The sequence below is a fragment of the Triticum urartu genome, chromosome 5A (assembly GCF_056163025.1).
Source record: "Triticum urartu cultivar PI428250 chromosome 5A, HENAU_Tu73, whole genome shotgun sequence".
NCBI lineage: Eukaryota > Viridiplantae > Streptophyta > Magnoliopsida > Poales > Poaceae > Triticum > Triticum urartu.
In genome coordinates, this window is record NC_141877.1 from 225,763,781 (window position 1) to 225,779,370 (window position 15,590).

The window sequence follows — 15,590 nt, forward strand, 5'->3', positions numbered from 1 at the left end:
ATAGGATACCCAAAAGAAACTGTTGGGTACACCTTCTATCACAGATCCGAAGGCAAGATTTTTGTTGCTAAGAATGGATCCTTTCTAGAGAAGGAGTTTCTCTCGAAGGAAGTGAGTGGGAGGAAAGTAGAAATTGATGAGGTAATTATACCTTCTCTCGAATTGGAAAGTATCTCATCACAGAAATCAGTTCCAGTGATGCCTACACCAACTAGAGAGGAAGCTAATCATAATGATCATGAAACTTCATATCAAGTTACTACGGAACCTCGTAGGTTAACCAGAGCATGTTCCGCACAAGAGTGGTATAGTAATCCTGTTTTGGAAGTCATGTTACTAGACCATGACGAACCTACAAACTATGAGGAAGCAAAGATGAGCCCAGATTCCGATAAATGGCTTGAGGCCATGAAATCTGAGATAAGATCCATGTATGAGAACAAAGTGTGGACGTTGGTGGACTTGCTCAATGATGAGCAAGCCATTAAGAATAAATGGATCTTCAAGAGGAAGACAGTCGCTGATGATAGTGTTACTATCTACAAAGCTCGACTTGTCGCAAAAATGTTTTTGACAAGTTCAAGGCGTTGACTACGATGAGATTTTCTCACTCGTAGCGATGCTTAAGTCTGTCCGAATCATGTTAGCAATTGCCGCATTTTATGAAATCTGGCAAATGGATGTCAAAATTGCATTCCTTAATGGATATCTTAAAGAAGAAGTGTATATGATGCAACCAGAAGGTTTTGTCAATCCTAAAGATGCTAACAAAGTGTGCAAGCTCCAGCGATCCATTTATGGACTGGCGCAAGCATCCCGGAGTTGGAATATATGCTTTGATGAGGTGATCAAAGCATATGGTTTTATACAGACTTTCAGAGAAGCGTGTATTTACAAGAAAGTGAGTGGGAGCTCTGTAGCATTTGTGATATTATATGTGGATGACATATTATTGATCGGGAATGATATAGAATTTCTGGATAGCATAAAAGGATACTTGAATAAGATTTTTTCAATAAAAGACCTCGATAAAGTTGCTTATATATTGAGCATCAACATCTATAGAGATGGATCAAGACGCTTGATAGGACTTTCACAAAGCACATACCTTGACAAGATTTTGAAGGAGTTCAAAATGGATGAGTCAAAGAAAGGGTTCTGATGAGGACATCAATACCATTGTTACACCCATAGCCCCTGCTGCTATACATACTGGACCAATTACTAGATCTCGTGCATGCCAATTAAATTATCAGGTACTTTCGTTTCTTGGTAATGATTTTAATGCTCATGAGAATATGATGCTGCCTAAATTGGATACATTTGTTTTTCTTACAAATGAAGGGCCTGTCATGGATAAGAGGGATGAACACTGGAGCAAGACAAATCATGGAGATGATGGCATGCGCAAGGGGAACAAGAACGGAGTTACAAGTGATGATTTCAGGACATTGAAGACACCATAAGGAGTGCATGAAGCCTAGGAAGAAATATACAAGATGCCACTTCATAAATTTCGTCCAGAGGCTATTCTAGGTGCTACGTCACATTAATAGTGGGCCAGGCCCATGTATTTTCGAAATACTTAAGTATAGGCAGTTTTTTGAGTCCGTATGTGTGGGGAAACAAGAGTTAGGGTTGGTTTCAGACCCCTCCTCCAAGGGCCATGAAATCCCCCCCTCTTCCTCCATATATACATCCCTTAGGACTTCGTTTAGACTTTGGGTTTTGTTTAGATTAAAGTTCGCCATAGCTGCAACTTCGCGTACTTCGTTTGTGTTCAACGACCAGACAAAGGCATCACAGAACCCCACCTTGATCAATAAAGATTTCCTCTTATATTCACAATATCCAGATTGCAATCTTAGTTTATTGCTTGTTCTTCATTTGCCTGCAGGAAACAAACCTTCGTGGTCAGGTTGATCGTGCTCCGGCGTGGTCAATAACCTCTTGGAGTTGGTTTAGCGATTGCTAAGGCGCAACATCCTCGCACGTTCGTAGTAAGATCGCCAAAGTCGACTTCCTCCAAAATGATAGCCACCATCTCATCGAAAGATGAGACACCTTTGCCTCTATCAAGTGGTATCAGAGTTTCAGGTTGATCGGTGAGATTTTACAGTTTTTCATAGTTTAGATCGAGTCTGTTCTTCATACCTACAGTCGACGAAAAAGCCACAAAAAGATTTAGGGTTAGTTCATCATATCTGAACCAATCTGAGCCTTTGCATAATATTTTTAGGGTTTTTGCTTTCTTGAATTTGCGGTTGCATCGTCGTGTCTAGTTGCTGGTCTTAGCATCTAGTCTTTTAGAGTTTCAAGTTCTGGTCATAAGTTGTCACGCCGCCGCCGCACCATCATCATCGCCCCTGCCATCTACCACGACCGCTTATCCGGCACCGATCCATATCCATATACCACCACCAATTTGTATCCATATACCACCACCGATATGTATCCATATACCACCACCGCTACCAACATCGCTGCCATATCCTACCACCATATATCCACCACGAATCCGAGTTCCTTTCATATTAGGTTTGTTTTCAAGATCCATCTAATTTTAGATTCGTGTTTCCTTTCCTAAGTAGGTTTTGGAAAAGAAGAAGAAAAATCTGGAGACCCCTGGGCAGTTTTCAGGCCAAAATTTCGGCTAGCAAAAATATTTTTTCCCTATCCTATTTTTAGGCTTTTTTGAGTCTTTGATCCACGTGCCATCATAGTGATTTTTTGTCGCACTTTTTCGTCGTCGCTACCCTGATTTCCGAAAAAATAGTCAAAAAAATTTCATGCCCATCCTGTTAGTTTAACCTGGTAAGAGTTTTGAGACACTCGCCATTATAGTGATTTTTTGTAAAAAAAAATAAGACGAACGCAAAAAAAGAGGAGCGCAAGAAAAAACAGAGCGAAAAAATTCATAGAGTGCTCCTCCCTTGTTTATGTGCCGCGTCGTGATTTTGTTCGTGTTGTAGGCTCGCGTCTCTAGTATGGTCTAGCCTGGGACCAGCATAGTACCGTCGTTGAGCGTTTATTCAACTTTGCATCTCTAAATTGATTATTGCTGACATCTTTTCTACCATATCATAAGCCTTCCCTGCTCCACATACATCTACATCGTGCATTTGACACCACCTAGCAATCGCTCTGTCCAATCTTTGAGAGTTTTGACTACAACGGTTGCCGATCACCACCTGCTGCTAGGTAAGAACTGGTAAGAATTTGAGATTCACTTGCCGGATTTGTGATACACCACCACTACCACTTCCTAGTAGTCTGCAGGATCATATTCTTTTGTGTTTCTATTGGTGCTAACCATGGCGGGATCACAAGCCGATGAGACTGATTGGGAGAGCATGACGAACAAAGAGCTACATGATAAATTTCAGCAAATGATGACTGGGCAGGTGCAAGATGTGCTAAACAGATTTGAAGAGGCCCTGGAGAAGATAGATGGAATTGAGAAGACGTTCGAAACAGAGCTCGATAACAAGTTTAATGAATTGCTCACGCATCTTCCACAACCACTAGTTGCACCTATCGCACCTGTACAACAACAACAACAACAACAACAACAACAAAACAACAACAACAACAACAACAACAACAACAACAACAACAGCAACAGCAACAGCAACAGCAACAGCAACAGCAATAGCAATAGCAACAACAGCAGCAACAGCAACAGCAACAACAGCAACAACAGCAACAACAACAACAACAACAACAACAACACCACCACCAACAACAACAACAACAAACAACAACAACAACAACAACAAAAATAACAACAACGTCGCCTTCCAAATCAAGTGGGACGAGCACTGTGCATTCCCATTGAGCCTGGTCAAACTTCTGTTGCCACTTCACCTATTATTGATGCTTCTGTGGATCCTGCTGCTGCCGCTGAGGAGGACGATTATGTAGGCAATTACGAGGATGAGGTTGATCAAAATCAGAACTACGTGCAACCACCAGCACCATGTCGAACACATGCAAATAATCGCAATGGTAGGGCTGCATCACCAACTCAGGTACGAAATCATGACCATCTTCCTAAACTAAAATTGAATATTCCACCATTTGACGGTAGATATGTTCCTGATATATATCTTACTCGGGAGTTAGAAACTAAACAACATTTTACATGTTTACAATATCACGAGGAGAGACGTCTTGCTGCTGATGTTTGTGCTTTCACTAGTTTTCATGTGTATGGTCGTCTGAACATGTAGATTATATCCTATTCCAGCCACTTGGGCTACTCTGAAAACTACTATGAGTACTCGTTGGGTTCCACCATATTATAAACGTGAATTACTTCAAAAATTTCAACGCTTAAGACAAGGAAAAATTTATGTAGAAGAATATTATCAGGAATTACAAACCGGCATGATTCGATGTGGTATTGTTGAGGAGAATGAATCTATGCTTGCACATTTTATGGGTGGATTAAATAGAGAGATTCAGACCATTCTTGAGTATAAGGAATATAATAATATCACTCGTTTATTTCATCTTGCTTGCAAAGCTGAACGTGAAGTGCAGGATCGACATGCATTGGCGCGAAATAACTTTTCTACAGGTCGACCTTCATCATGGACACCATGTGCATCCTCTACTTCCACATGTTTTGCGGCACCGGTGCCTCCGTCAGCTGCCACCGCCAACCATGATACAAGAAAGCAGGCACAACCACCACTATCTGCCAAGAGCACACCTTCTGTGATGAGGACATCAATACCATTGTTACACCCAACACCCTGCTGCTATACATACTGGACCAATTACTAGAGCTTGCGCACGCCAATTGAATTACCAGGTACTTTCGTTTCTTGGTAACGATTCTAATGTTCATGAGAATATGATGCTGCCTAAATTGGATACGTTTGTTTTGCTTACAAATGAAGGGCCTAGCTTGGACAAGACAGATGAACCTTGGAGAAAGTTCAAGCATGGAGATGATGGCATGCGCAAGGGGAACAAGAACGGAGTTACAACTGATGATTCCAGGACTTTGAAGCCACCATAATGAGTGCATGAAGCCTTGGACGAAATATACAAGATGCCACTTCATAAATTTCGTCCAGAGGCTATTCAGGTGCTGTGTCACCTTATTTTTGGACCTGGCCAATGTAATTTCGAAATACTTGATTGTAGGCTGTTTTTAGAGTCCGTATATGTGGGAAAACAAGAGTTAGGGTTGGTTTCGTACCCTTCCTCCAAGGGGCACGAAATTCCCCCTCTCTCTTCCATATATAAATCCCTTAAGGTATCGTTTAGACTTTGGGTTTTGTTTAGATTAAAAGTTCGCCATAGCAGCAACTTCGCGTACTTCGTTTGTGTTCAATGACCAGACAAAGGCGTCACAGAACCCCACCTTGATAAATAAAGATTTCCTCTTATATTCGCAATATCCAGATTGCAATCTTAGTTTCTTGCGTGTTCTTCATTTGCATGCAGGAAACAGACCTTTGTGGTCAGGTTGATCGTGCTCCGGCGTGGTCAATAACCTCTCAGAGTTGGTTTAGCGATTGCTAAGGCGCGACGTCCTCGCATGTTCATAGTCGGATCGTCAAAGTCGATTTCCTCCAAAATGATAGCCACCATCTCATCAAAAGACGGGACACCTTTGCCTCTATCAAGTGGTATCAGATTTCCAGGTTGTTTGGTGAGATTTTACAGTTTTTCGTAGTTTAGATCGAGTCTATTCTTCATACCTACAGTCCACAAAAAAAGCCAAAAAAAGGGTTAATCCATCATATCCGAACCAGTCTAAGCCTTTGCATAGTCTTGTCAGTATTTTGCTTTGTTGAATTTGCGGTTGCATCATCGTGTCTAGTTGCTGGTCTTAGAGTCTAGTATTTTAGAGTTTCGAGTTCTGGTCATAAGTTGTCACGCCGCTGCCGCCCATCATCATCGCCCCTGCCATATATCACCATTGCATCATCATCATCGCTGCTGCCGTATACCACCACCGCACCAACTTCATCGCCGCTGCCATATACCACCACTACATATTCACTGCTAATCCGACTCCATATACACCACCACCTATCCGCCGCCATCACGCCAATCCGAGTCCACCTACAACATATATCCGCCGCCAGTCTGAGTTCCACCAGATTCATCGCCGCCACCAGTCCGAGTTCCACCAGATTCATCTCCGCCACCAGTCCTAGTTCGAGTCCAGTATTTGTTCCTTTATTTTCAAGTTCCAGATCATGCGATACTACGAGTCATGACCAAGCCAGACTCTCCAACTTCTGTGCTACCCGCAGTAGAAAAATAGTTCCAAACTCAAAAAGAAAAACTAAGTCTGGAAAATTATGGCTAGAAAGTTTAGAGCATTTGTAGACTTTTTTAGAAAAAATTGTTGCGGAACAAAAAAGAGAGGAAAGAAGTGCAAAAAAAGAAAAAAATTCAGAGTGTGCTCCTTCCTTGTTTATGTGCATCGCCGTGATTTTGTTCGTGTCTAGGCTCGCGTCTCTAGCATGGTCTAGCCTAGGACCAGCACAGTACCGTCGTTGAGCGTTTATTCAACTTTGCATCTCTGAACTGATTATTGCCGATATTTTTGCTACCATATCATAGGCCTTCCCAGCTCCACTTACATCTACGTCGTGCATTTGATATATCCTTGGTAATCGCTCTATCCAAGCTATGAGAGTTTTGACTACATCGGTTGCCGATCACCGCTTGCTGCTGGGTAAGAACTGGTAAGAATTTGAGATTTGCTTGACGGATTTGTGACACCCACAACCACCATTTTCTAGTAGTCTGTAGGATCATATTCTTGTGTGTTTGTTTTGCTGCTAACCATGGCAGGATCACAAGTCAATGAGACTGACTGGGAGAACATGACGAATAAGGAGTTGCATGGTAAATTTCAGCAAATGATGACTTAACAGGTGCAAGATGTGCTGAACAATTTTGAAGAGGCCATGGATAAGATAACTGGCTTTGAGAAGACATTCGAAACAAAGCTCGACAACAAATTTAATGAAGTGCTTGCGCGTCTTCCAGAACCACCACCGGCTGCACCTGCCGCACCTCTGCAACACCAACAACAACTACTACAACTACCTCCACGTCGCGAAACAACCCACCGCCGAGCGAGCCGTGTCCCTCTTGAGCCTGGCCAAACTGTTGGTGCTGCTGTTGATACTTCTGTGTCTCCTGCTACTGATGCGGAGGAGGATGATTATGCGGGAGATTACGAGGATGAGGTTGATCAGAATCAGAACTACGTGCAACCACCAGCACCACAACCACTAGGTCGTCCACATGCAAATAATCACAATGGTAGGGCTCCCCCTCTGGTACGAGATCATGACCATCTCCCTAAATTAAAATTGAATATTCCACCATTTGAGGGTAGATACGTTCCTGATGTATATCTTACTTGGGAGTTAGAAACCGAACAACGTTTTACATGTTTAGAATATCTCGAGGAGAGACGTGTTGCTACTACACTTTGTGCTTTCACTAGTTTTGCTTGTGTGTGGTGGTCTGAATGTCGTAGATTATATCCTATTCCAGCTACTTAGGCTGCTTTGAAAACTGCTATGCGTACTCGATGGGTTCCACCATATTATCAACGTGAATTACTTCAAAAATTTCAATGCTTAAGACAAGGAAAAATTTATGTAGAAGAATATTATCAGGAATTACAAACCGGCATGATTCGATGTGGTATTGTTGAGGAGAATGAATCTATGCTTGCACATTATATGGGTGGATTAAATAGAGAGATTTAGACCATTCTTGAGTATAAGGAATATAATAATATCACTCGTTTATTTCATCTTGCTTGTAAAGCTGAACGTCAAGTGCAGGATCAACAGGATTTGGCACGAACTAACTTTTCTGCAGGTCGACCTTCCTCATGGACATCGTGTGCATCCTATACTTCCACACATTCTACTGCGTCGGCACCTCCCTCAGCTGCCACCTCCAGTCGTGATACAAGAAAGCGGGCACAACCACCACTATCTATCAAGATCACACCTGTCGGGCCTGTACAGAGCTCCTCTTCTTCCATGGCATCAACAGGGCACACAAGTGATCTTATTTGTCGTCGTCGTAAGGAAAGAGGACATTTTGCGAGAGAATGCAAATCTCAGCGTGTGATGATTGCTACTAAGGATGGTGGGTATGAGTCCGCTAGTGACTATGATGAGGAGACTTTGGCTCTTATTACATGTGAAGAACACGGTGGAGATGATTCTGAACATGAGACGCAATACATGGCTGCTGAAGATGCTGACATGTATGAATGTTTAGTTGCTCAATGTGTTTTGAGTGTGAAGGTCACACAAGTTGAGCAAAATCAGAGGCATAATTTGTTCCATACAAAGGGAGTTGTGAAGGAATGTTCTGTCCGCATCATCATAGATGGAGGGAGCTGCAACAACTGGGCTAGCATGGAGATTGTGGAGAAGCTATCTCTCACCACACGACCACACCCACATCCTTATTATATCCAATGGTTCAATAACAGCGGCAAGGTTAACGTAACACATAGTGTTCGTGTGCATGTTAGTATCTCTACATATGCTGATTATGTTGATTGTGATGTGGTACCTATGCAAGCATGTTCCTTATTACTTGGTAGACCATGGCAATTTGATAAAAAAAATGTACACCATGGTAGAAACAATCATTATACTCTTGTTCATATGGATATAAATATTACTTTGCTTCCTATGACTCCTGATTCCATTTTGAAAGGTGATATTAATAGAGCTAATAAAGCAAAACAGGAGAAAAATAAGAGCGAAAATCCGATTGTGGCAAAAGAATTTGAGCAATAAATGAAGCCTAACAATAAACCATCTAGTGTAGCTTCTGAAATTAAATTGGAAAGTGCATGTTTACTTGCCACCATGTCTGATATTGATGATCTAGATTTCAGCAAATCTATTTGCTATGCCTTTGTGTGCAAAGAGGCGTTATTTTCTTTCGAGGATGTACCTTCCTCTTTGCCTAACATTTTGCAGGAGTTCGTTGACGTCTTTCCACAAGACTGTGCCACCAGGATTACCACCTACTCGAGGGATTGAGCATCAGATTGACTTAATTCCCGGTGCTTCGCTGCCTAACCGTGCGCCATACCATACCAATCCATAGGAGACGAACGAGATTACGCGTCAAGTACAGGAGCTGCTCGACAAAGGTTATATACGCGAATCTCTTAGTCCTTGTGTTGTTCCTATTATACTAGTGCCAAAAAAGGATGGTACATCACGTATGTGTGTTGATTGTGGAGGCATTAATAATATTACTATTCGTTATCGTCATCCTAGTCCTAGGCTAGATGACATGCTTGATGAATTGAGTGGCTCTACAATATTCTCCAAAGTTGATTTGCGTAGTGGATACCATCAAATTCGTATGAAATTGGGAGATGAATGGAAAACAACATTTAAAACTAAGTTTGAATTATATGAGTGGTTAGTCATGCCTTTTGGGTTAACTAATGCACCTAGTACTTTCATGAGATTAATTAACGAAGTTTTACGTGCTTTCATTGGACGATTTGTGGTAGTCTATTTTGATGATATACTGATTTATAGCAGATCTTTGGAGGAACATTTGGAACATTTACGTGTTGTTTTTATTGCTCTACGTGATGCACATTTGTTTGGTAACCTTGGGAAGTGCACCTTCTACATAGACCGAGTATCTTTTCTTGGCTATGTTGTTACTCCACAGGGTATTGAAGTTGATAAAGTCAAGATTGAAGCTACTGAGAGTTGGCCGCAGCCCAAAACTATCACACAAGTGAGGAGTTTTCTTGGCCTCGCTAAATTCTATAGGAGTTTTGTGAGAGATTTCAGCACCATTGTTGCACCTCTCAATGAGCTTACAAAGAAGGATGTACCTTTTTTGGGGGGTACCACACAGGAAGAAGCCTTCACGGTATTGAAAGATAAGTTGACACATGCTCCTTACTCCAACTTCTTGATTTTAATTAGACTTCTGAGCTTGAATGTGATGCTAGTGGAATTGAATTAGGAGGTGTGTTATTACAAGATGGCAAACCTGTTGCATACTTTTCTGAAAAATTGAGTGGGCCTAGTCTGAATTATTCTACTTATGATAAATAATTATATGCTCTTGTTCGGACTTTAGAAACATGGCAACATTATTTATGGCCCAAAGAATTTGTTATACATTCTAATCATGAATCGATGATACATATTAAAAGTCAAGCTAAACTGAATCGTAGACATGCTAAATGGGTTGAATTCATTGAGACTTTCCCTTATTTCGTTAAACACAAGAAGGGTAAAGAAAATATTATTGCTGATGCATTGTCTCGTCGCTATACTATGCTTTCACAACTTGACTTCAAAATATTTGGTTTGGAGACCATTAAAGATCAATATGTGCATGATGCTGATTTTAAAGATGTGATGTCGAATTGTAAAGAAGGAAGAACATGGAACAAGTTCGTCATTAATGATGGATTTGTGTTCCGTGCTAACAAGCTATGCATTCCAGCTAGCTCCATTCATCTTTGTTGTTGCAGGAGGTGCATGGAGGAGGATTAATGGGACACTTTGGCGTGAAGAAGACGGAGGACGTACTTGCTACACATTTATTTTGGCCAAAGATGAGACGGGATGTTGAGCATTTTGTTGCTCACTGCACTACATGTCAAAAAGCTAAGTCGCGACTCAATCCTTATGGTTTATATATGCCTTTGCCTGTACCTAGTGTTCCTTGGGAGGATATATCTATGGACTTTGTTTTAGGTTTACCTCGAACAAAGAAGGGGAGGGATAGCATATTTGTTGTCGTGGATAGATTCTCGAAACTGGCACACTTTATACCATTTCATAAAAGCGATGATGGTGTTAATGTTGTTGATTTGTTCTTTCGTGAAATTATTCGCTTGCATGGTGTGCCAAATACTATTGTTTCAGATCGTGATACTAAATTTCTTAGCCACTTCTGGAGATGTTTATGGGCTAAGTTGGGGACTAAACTGCTTTTTAATATTACTTGTCTTCCCCAAACTGATGGACAAACTGAAGTAGTCAATAGAACATTGTCTACTATGCTTAGGGCTGTTTTGAAGAATAATAAGAAAATGTGGGAAGAATGCTTGCCTCATATTGAATTTGCTTATAATCGTTCATTGCATTCTACTACTAAGATGTGCCCTTCTGAAATTGTGTATGGTTTCCTACCTCATGCACCTATTGATTTGTTGCCTCTTCCATCTTCGGAGAAGGTTAATTTTGATGCTAAAGAACGTGCTGAATTGATCTTAAAAATGCATGAGTTAACTAAGGAAAACATTGAGCGTATGAATGATAAATATAAACTTGCTGGTTATAAGGCTAGAAAACATGTTGTGTTTGCGCCTGGAGATCTTATTTGGTTACATTTGCATCAGGATAGATTTCCTTATTTGTGTAAATCAAAGCTAATGCCACGTGCTGATGGTCCTTTTAATGTGTTAGAGAAAATAAATGATAATGCATATAAACTTGAGTTGCCTGCAGATTTTTGGTTAGTCTCACTTTCAGCATTGCAGATTTGAAGCCTTATTTGGGTGAGGAAGATGAGCTTCCGTCGAGGACGACTTCATTTCAACAAGGAGAGGGTGATGAGGACATCAATACCATTGTTACACCCACAGCCCCTGCTGCTATACATACTGGACCAATTACTAGAGCTCGCGCACGCCAATTAAATTATCAGGTACTTTCCTTTCTTGGTAATGATTTTAATGTTCATGAGAATATGATGCTGCCTAAATTGGATACATTTGTTTTTCTTATGAATGAAGGGCCTGGCATGGATAAGAGGTATGAACACTGTAGCAAGACCAAGCATGGAGATGATGGCATGCGCAAGGGGAACAAGAACGGAGTTACAACTGATGATTCCAGGACTTTGAAGCCACCATAATGAGTGCATGAAGCCTTGGACGAAATATACAAGATGTCACTTCATAAATTTCGTCGAGAGGCTACTCTAGGTGTTGTGTCACCTTATTAGTGGGCCAGGCCCATGTAACTTAGAAATACTTAATTGTAGGTTGTTTTTAGAGTCTGTATATGTGGGAAAACAAGAGTTAGGGTTGGTTTCGGACCCGTCCTCCAAGGGGCATGAAATTCCCCCCTCTTCCTCCATATATACATCCCTTAGGGATTTGTTTAAACTTTGGGTTCTGTTTAGATTAAAGTTCGCCATAGCTGCAACTTCGCGTACTTCGTTTGTGTTCAACGACCAGACAAAGGCGTCACAGAACCCCACCTTTATCAATGAAGCTTTCCTCTTATATCCGCAATATCTAGATTGCAATCCTAGTTTCTTGCTTGTTCTTCATTTTCCTAGAAAATAGACCTTCATGGTCAGGTTGATCATGCTCTGGCGTGGTCAATAACCTCTCGGAGTTGGTTTAGCGATTGCTAAGGCGTGACGTCCTCGCACGTTCGTAGTCGGATCGTCAAAGTTAACTTCCTCCAAAACGATAGCCACCATCTCATCGAAAGACGGGACACATTTGCCTCTATCAAGTTCTTACATGTGTTACAAGGTGGGAAGTTGAGTAAGACTCAAAACTCGACTAGGGCCGAATATATGGAGAGAATGAAAGTCATTCCCTATGCCTCAGCCACATGTTATATAAGTTATCCTATGTTGTGTACCAGACCTATTGTGTACCTTACCATGAGTTTGGCAAGGGGGTACGATGGTGATCCAGGAGTGGATCATTGGACAACAGTCAAAGTTATCCTTAGTTACCTCAGAGGACTAAGGAAATATTTCTCGGATATGGAGGTGATAAAGAGTTCGTTGTAAAGAGTTACGTCGATGCAAGCTTTGACACAAATCCAGATAACTCTGAGTCTCGATCTGGATACATATTGAAAGTGGGAACAACTAGCTAGAGTAGCTCTGATGAGGACATCACTAACAAAGTTACACCCACAACCCCTATTGATACATATACAGGACCAATTACTAGAGCTCGCACACGCCAATTAAATTACCAGGTACTTTCGTTTCTTGGTAATGATTCTAATGTTCATGAGAATATGATGCTGCCTAAATTGGATACACTTGTCTTGCTTACAAATGAAGGGCCTAGCTTGGACAAGAAGGATGATCATTGGAGCAAGATCAAGCATGGAGATGATGGCATGCGCAAGGGGAACAAGAACAGAGTTACAAGTGATGATTTCAGAACTTTGAAGCCACCATAAGGAGTGCATGAAGCCTTGGACAAAATATATAAGATGCCACTTCATAAATTTCGTCTAGAGGCTATTATAGGTGCTGCATGACCTTATTATTGGGCCAGGCCCATGTAATTTTGAAATACTTGAGTATAGGATGTTTTTAGAGTCCTTATGTGCGGGGAAACAAGAGTTAGGATTGGTTTCGGACCCCTCTTCCAAGGGCCATGAAATCCCCCCCCTCTTCCTCCATATATACAGCCCTTAGGGCGCCGTTTAGACTTTGGGTTTTGTTTAGATTAAAGTTCACCATAGTTGCAACTTCGCGTACTTCGTTTGTGTTCAACGACCAGACAAAGGCGTCACAGAACCCCACCTTGATCAATAAAGCTTTCCTCTTATATTCACAATATCCAGATTGCAATCTTCATTTCTTGCTTGTTCTTCGCCTGCCTGCAGGAAACAGACCTTCGTGGTCAGTTTGATCATGCTCCGGCGTGGTCAATAACCTCTTGGAGTTGGTTTAGCGATTGCTAAGGCACGACGTCCTCGCACCTTCATTGTCGGATCGTCAAAGTCGACTTCCTCCAAAATGATAGCAACCATCTCATCAAAAGACGAGACACCTTTGCCGCTATCAAGTGGTATCAGGTTTTCAGGTTGCTCGGTGAGATTTTATAGTTTTTCGTAGTTTAGATCGAGTCTGTTCTTCATACCTACAGTGCACGAAAGAGCCACAAAAAAATTAGGGTTAGTTCATCATATCCGAACCAACCTGAGCCTTTGCATAATCTTTTTAGGGTTTTTGCTTTTTTGAATTTGCGGTTGCATCGTCGTGTCTAGTTGCTGGTCTTAGCGTCTAGTCTTTTAGAGTTTCGAGTTCTGGTCATAAGTTGTCGTGCCGCCACCGCACCATCATCATTGCCCCTGCCATCTACCACCACTGCTTATCCGCCACAGATCCGTATCCATATACCACCACCAAACTATATCCATATACCACCACCGAACCATATCCATATACCACCACCGCTACCACCACCGCTGCCATATACAAACGCCGCTGCCATATCCTACCACCATATATCCACCACCAATCCAAGTTCCTTTCATATTAGGGTTGTTTTCGAGATCCATCTAATTTCCGATTCGTGTTTCCTTGCCTGAGTAAGTTTCGGAAAAAAAGTCTGGACACCCCCGCGTAGTATTTAGGCCAAAATTTTCGCAGGCAAAAATATTTTTTCCCTATCCTATTTTTAGGCTTTTCTGAGTCTTTTGAGCCATGTGCCATCAAAGTGATTTTTTGTCGCACTTTTTCGTCGTCGCTGCCATGTTTTCCGAAAAAAATAGTCAAAAAAATCCATGCCCATCCTATCAGTTTGACCTGGGAAGAGTTTTGAGACACTAGCCATTATAGTGATTAGTCACAGAAAAAGATGAGCGCCAAAAAAAGGAGTGCCAAAAAAACGGAGCGAAAAAAAATTCCAGAGTGTGCTTTTCCCTTGTTTACGTGTCGCGTCATGATTTTGTTCGTGTTCTAGACTCGCGTCTCTAGTACGGTCTAGCCTAGGACCAGTACAGTACCATCGTTGAGTGTTTATTCAACTTTGCATCTCTGAATTGATTATTGCTGATCCTTTTTGCCACCATATTATAAGCCTTCCTAGCTCCACATACATCTACGTCGTGCGTTTTACTCTCTGATAGAGGCAAAGGTGTCCCGTCTTTCGATGAGATGGTGGCTATCGTTTTGGAGGAAGTCAACTTTGACGATCCGACTACGAACGTGCGAGGACGTCGCGCCTTAGCAATCGCTAAACCACCTCTGAGAGGTTGTTGACCACACCGGAGCACGATCAACCTGACCACGAAGGTCCATTTCCTGCAGGCATACGAAGAACAAGCAAGAAACTAATATTGCAATCTGGATATTGCGAATATAAGAGGAATGCTTTATTGATCAAGGTGGGGTTCTGTGACGCCTTTGTCTGGTCGTTGAACACAAACGAAGTACACGAAGTTGCAGCTATGGCGAACTTTAATCTAAACAAAACCCAAAGTCTAAACGATGCCCTAAGGGCTGTATATATGGAGGAAGAGGGGGGAATTTTGTGGCCCTTGTAGGAGGGGTCTGAAACCAACCCTAACTCTTGTTTCCCCACACATATGGTCTCTAAAAACATCCTATACTTAAGTATTCCGAAATTACATGGGCCTGGCCCAATAATAAGGTGACGCGGTGTAACGCCCCAGATACGACTTTCCCAATTTGTACTCCAACTCTTGCCGTTTCCGGCGTTAAGTTATATTTATTTCTCGGGTTCGGGTCTTTGTCTCCGTGTGTTGTTTTCGTTTTCATGCATCTCATATCATGTCATCATGTGCATTGCA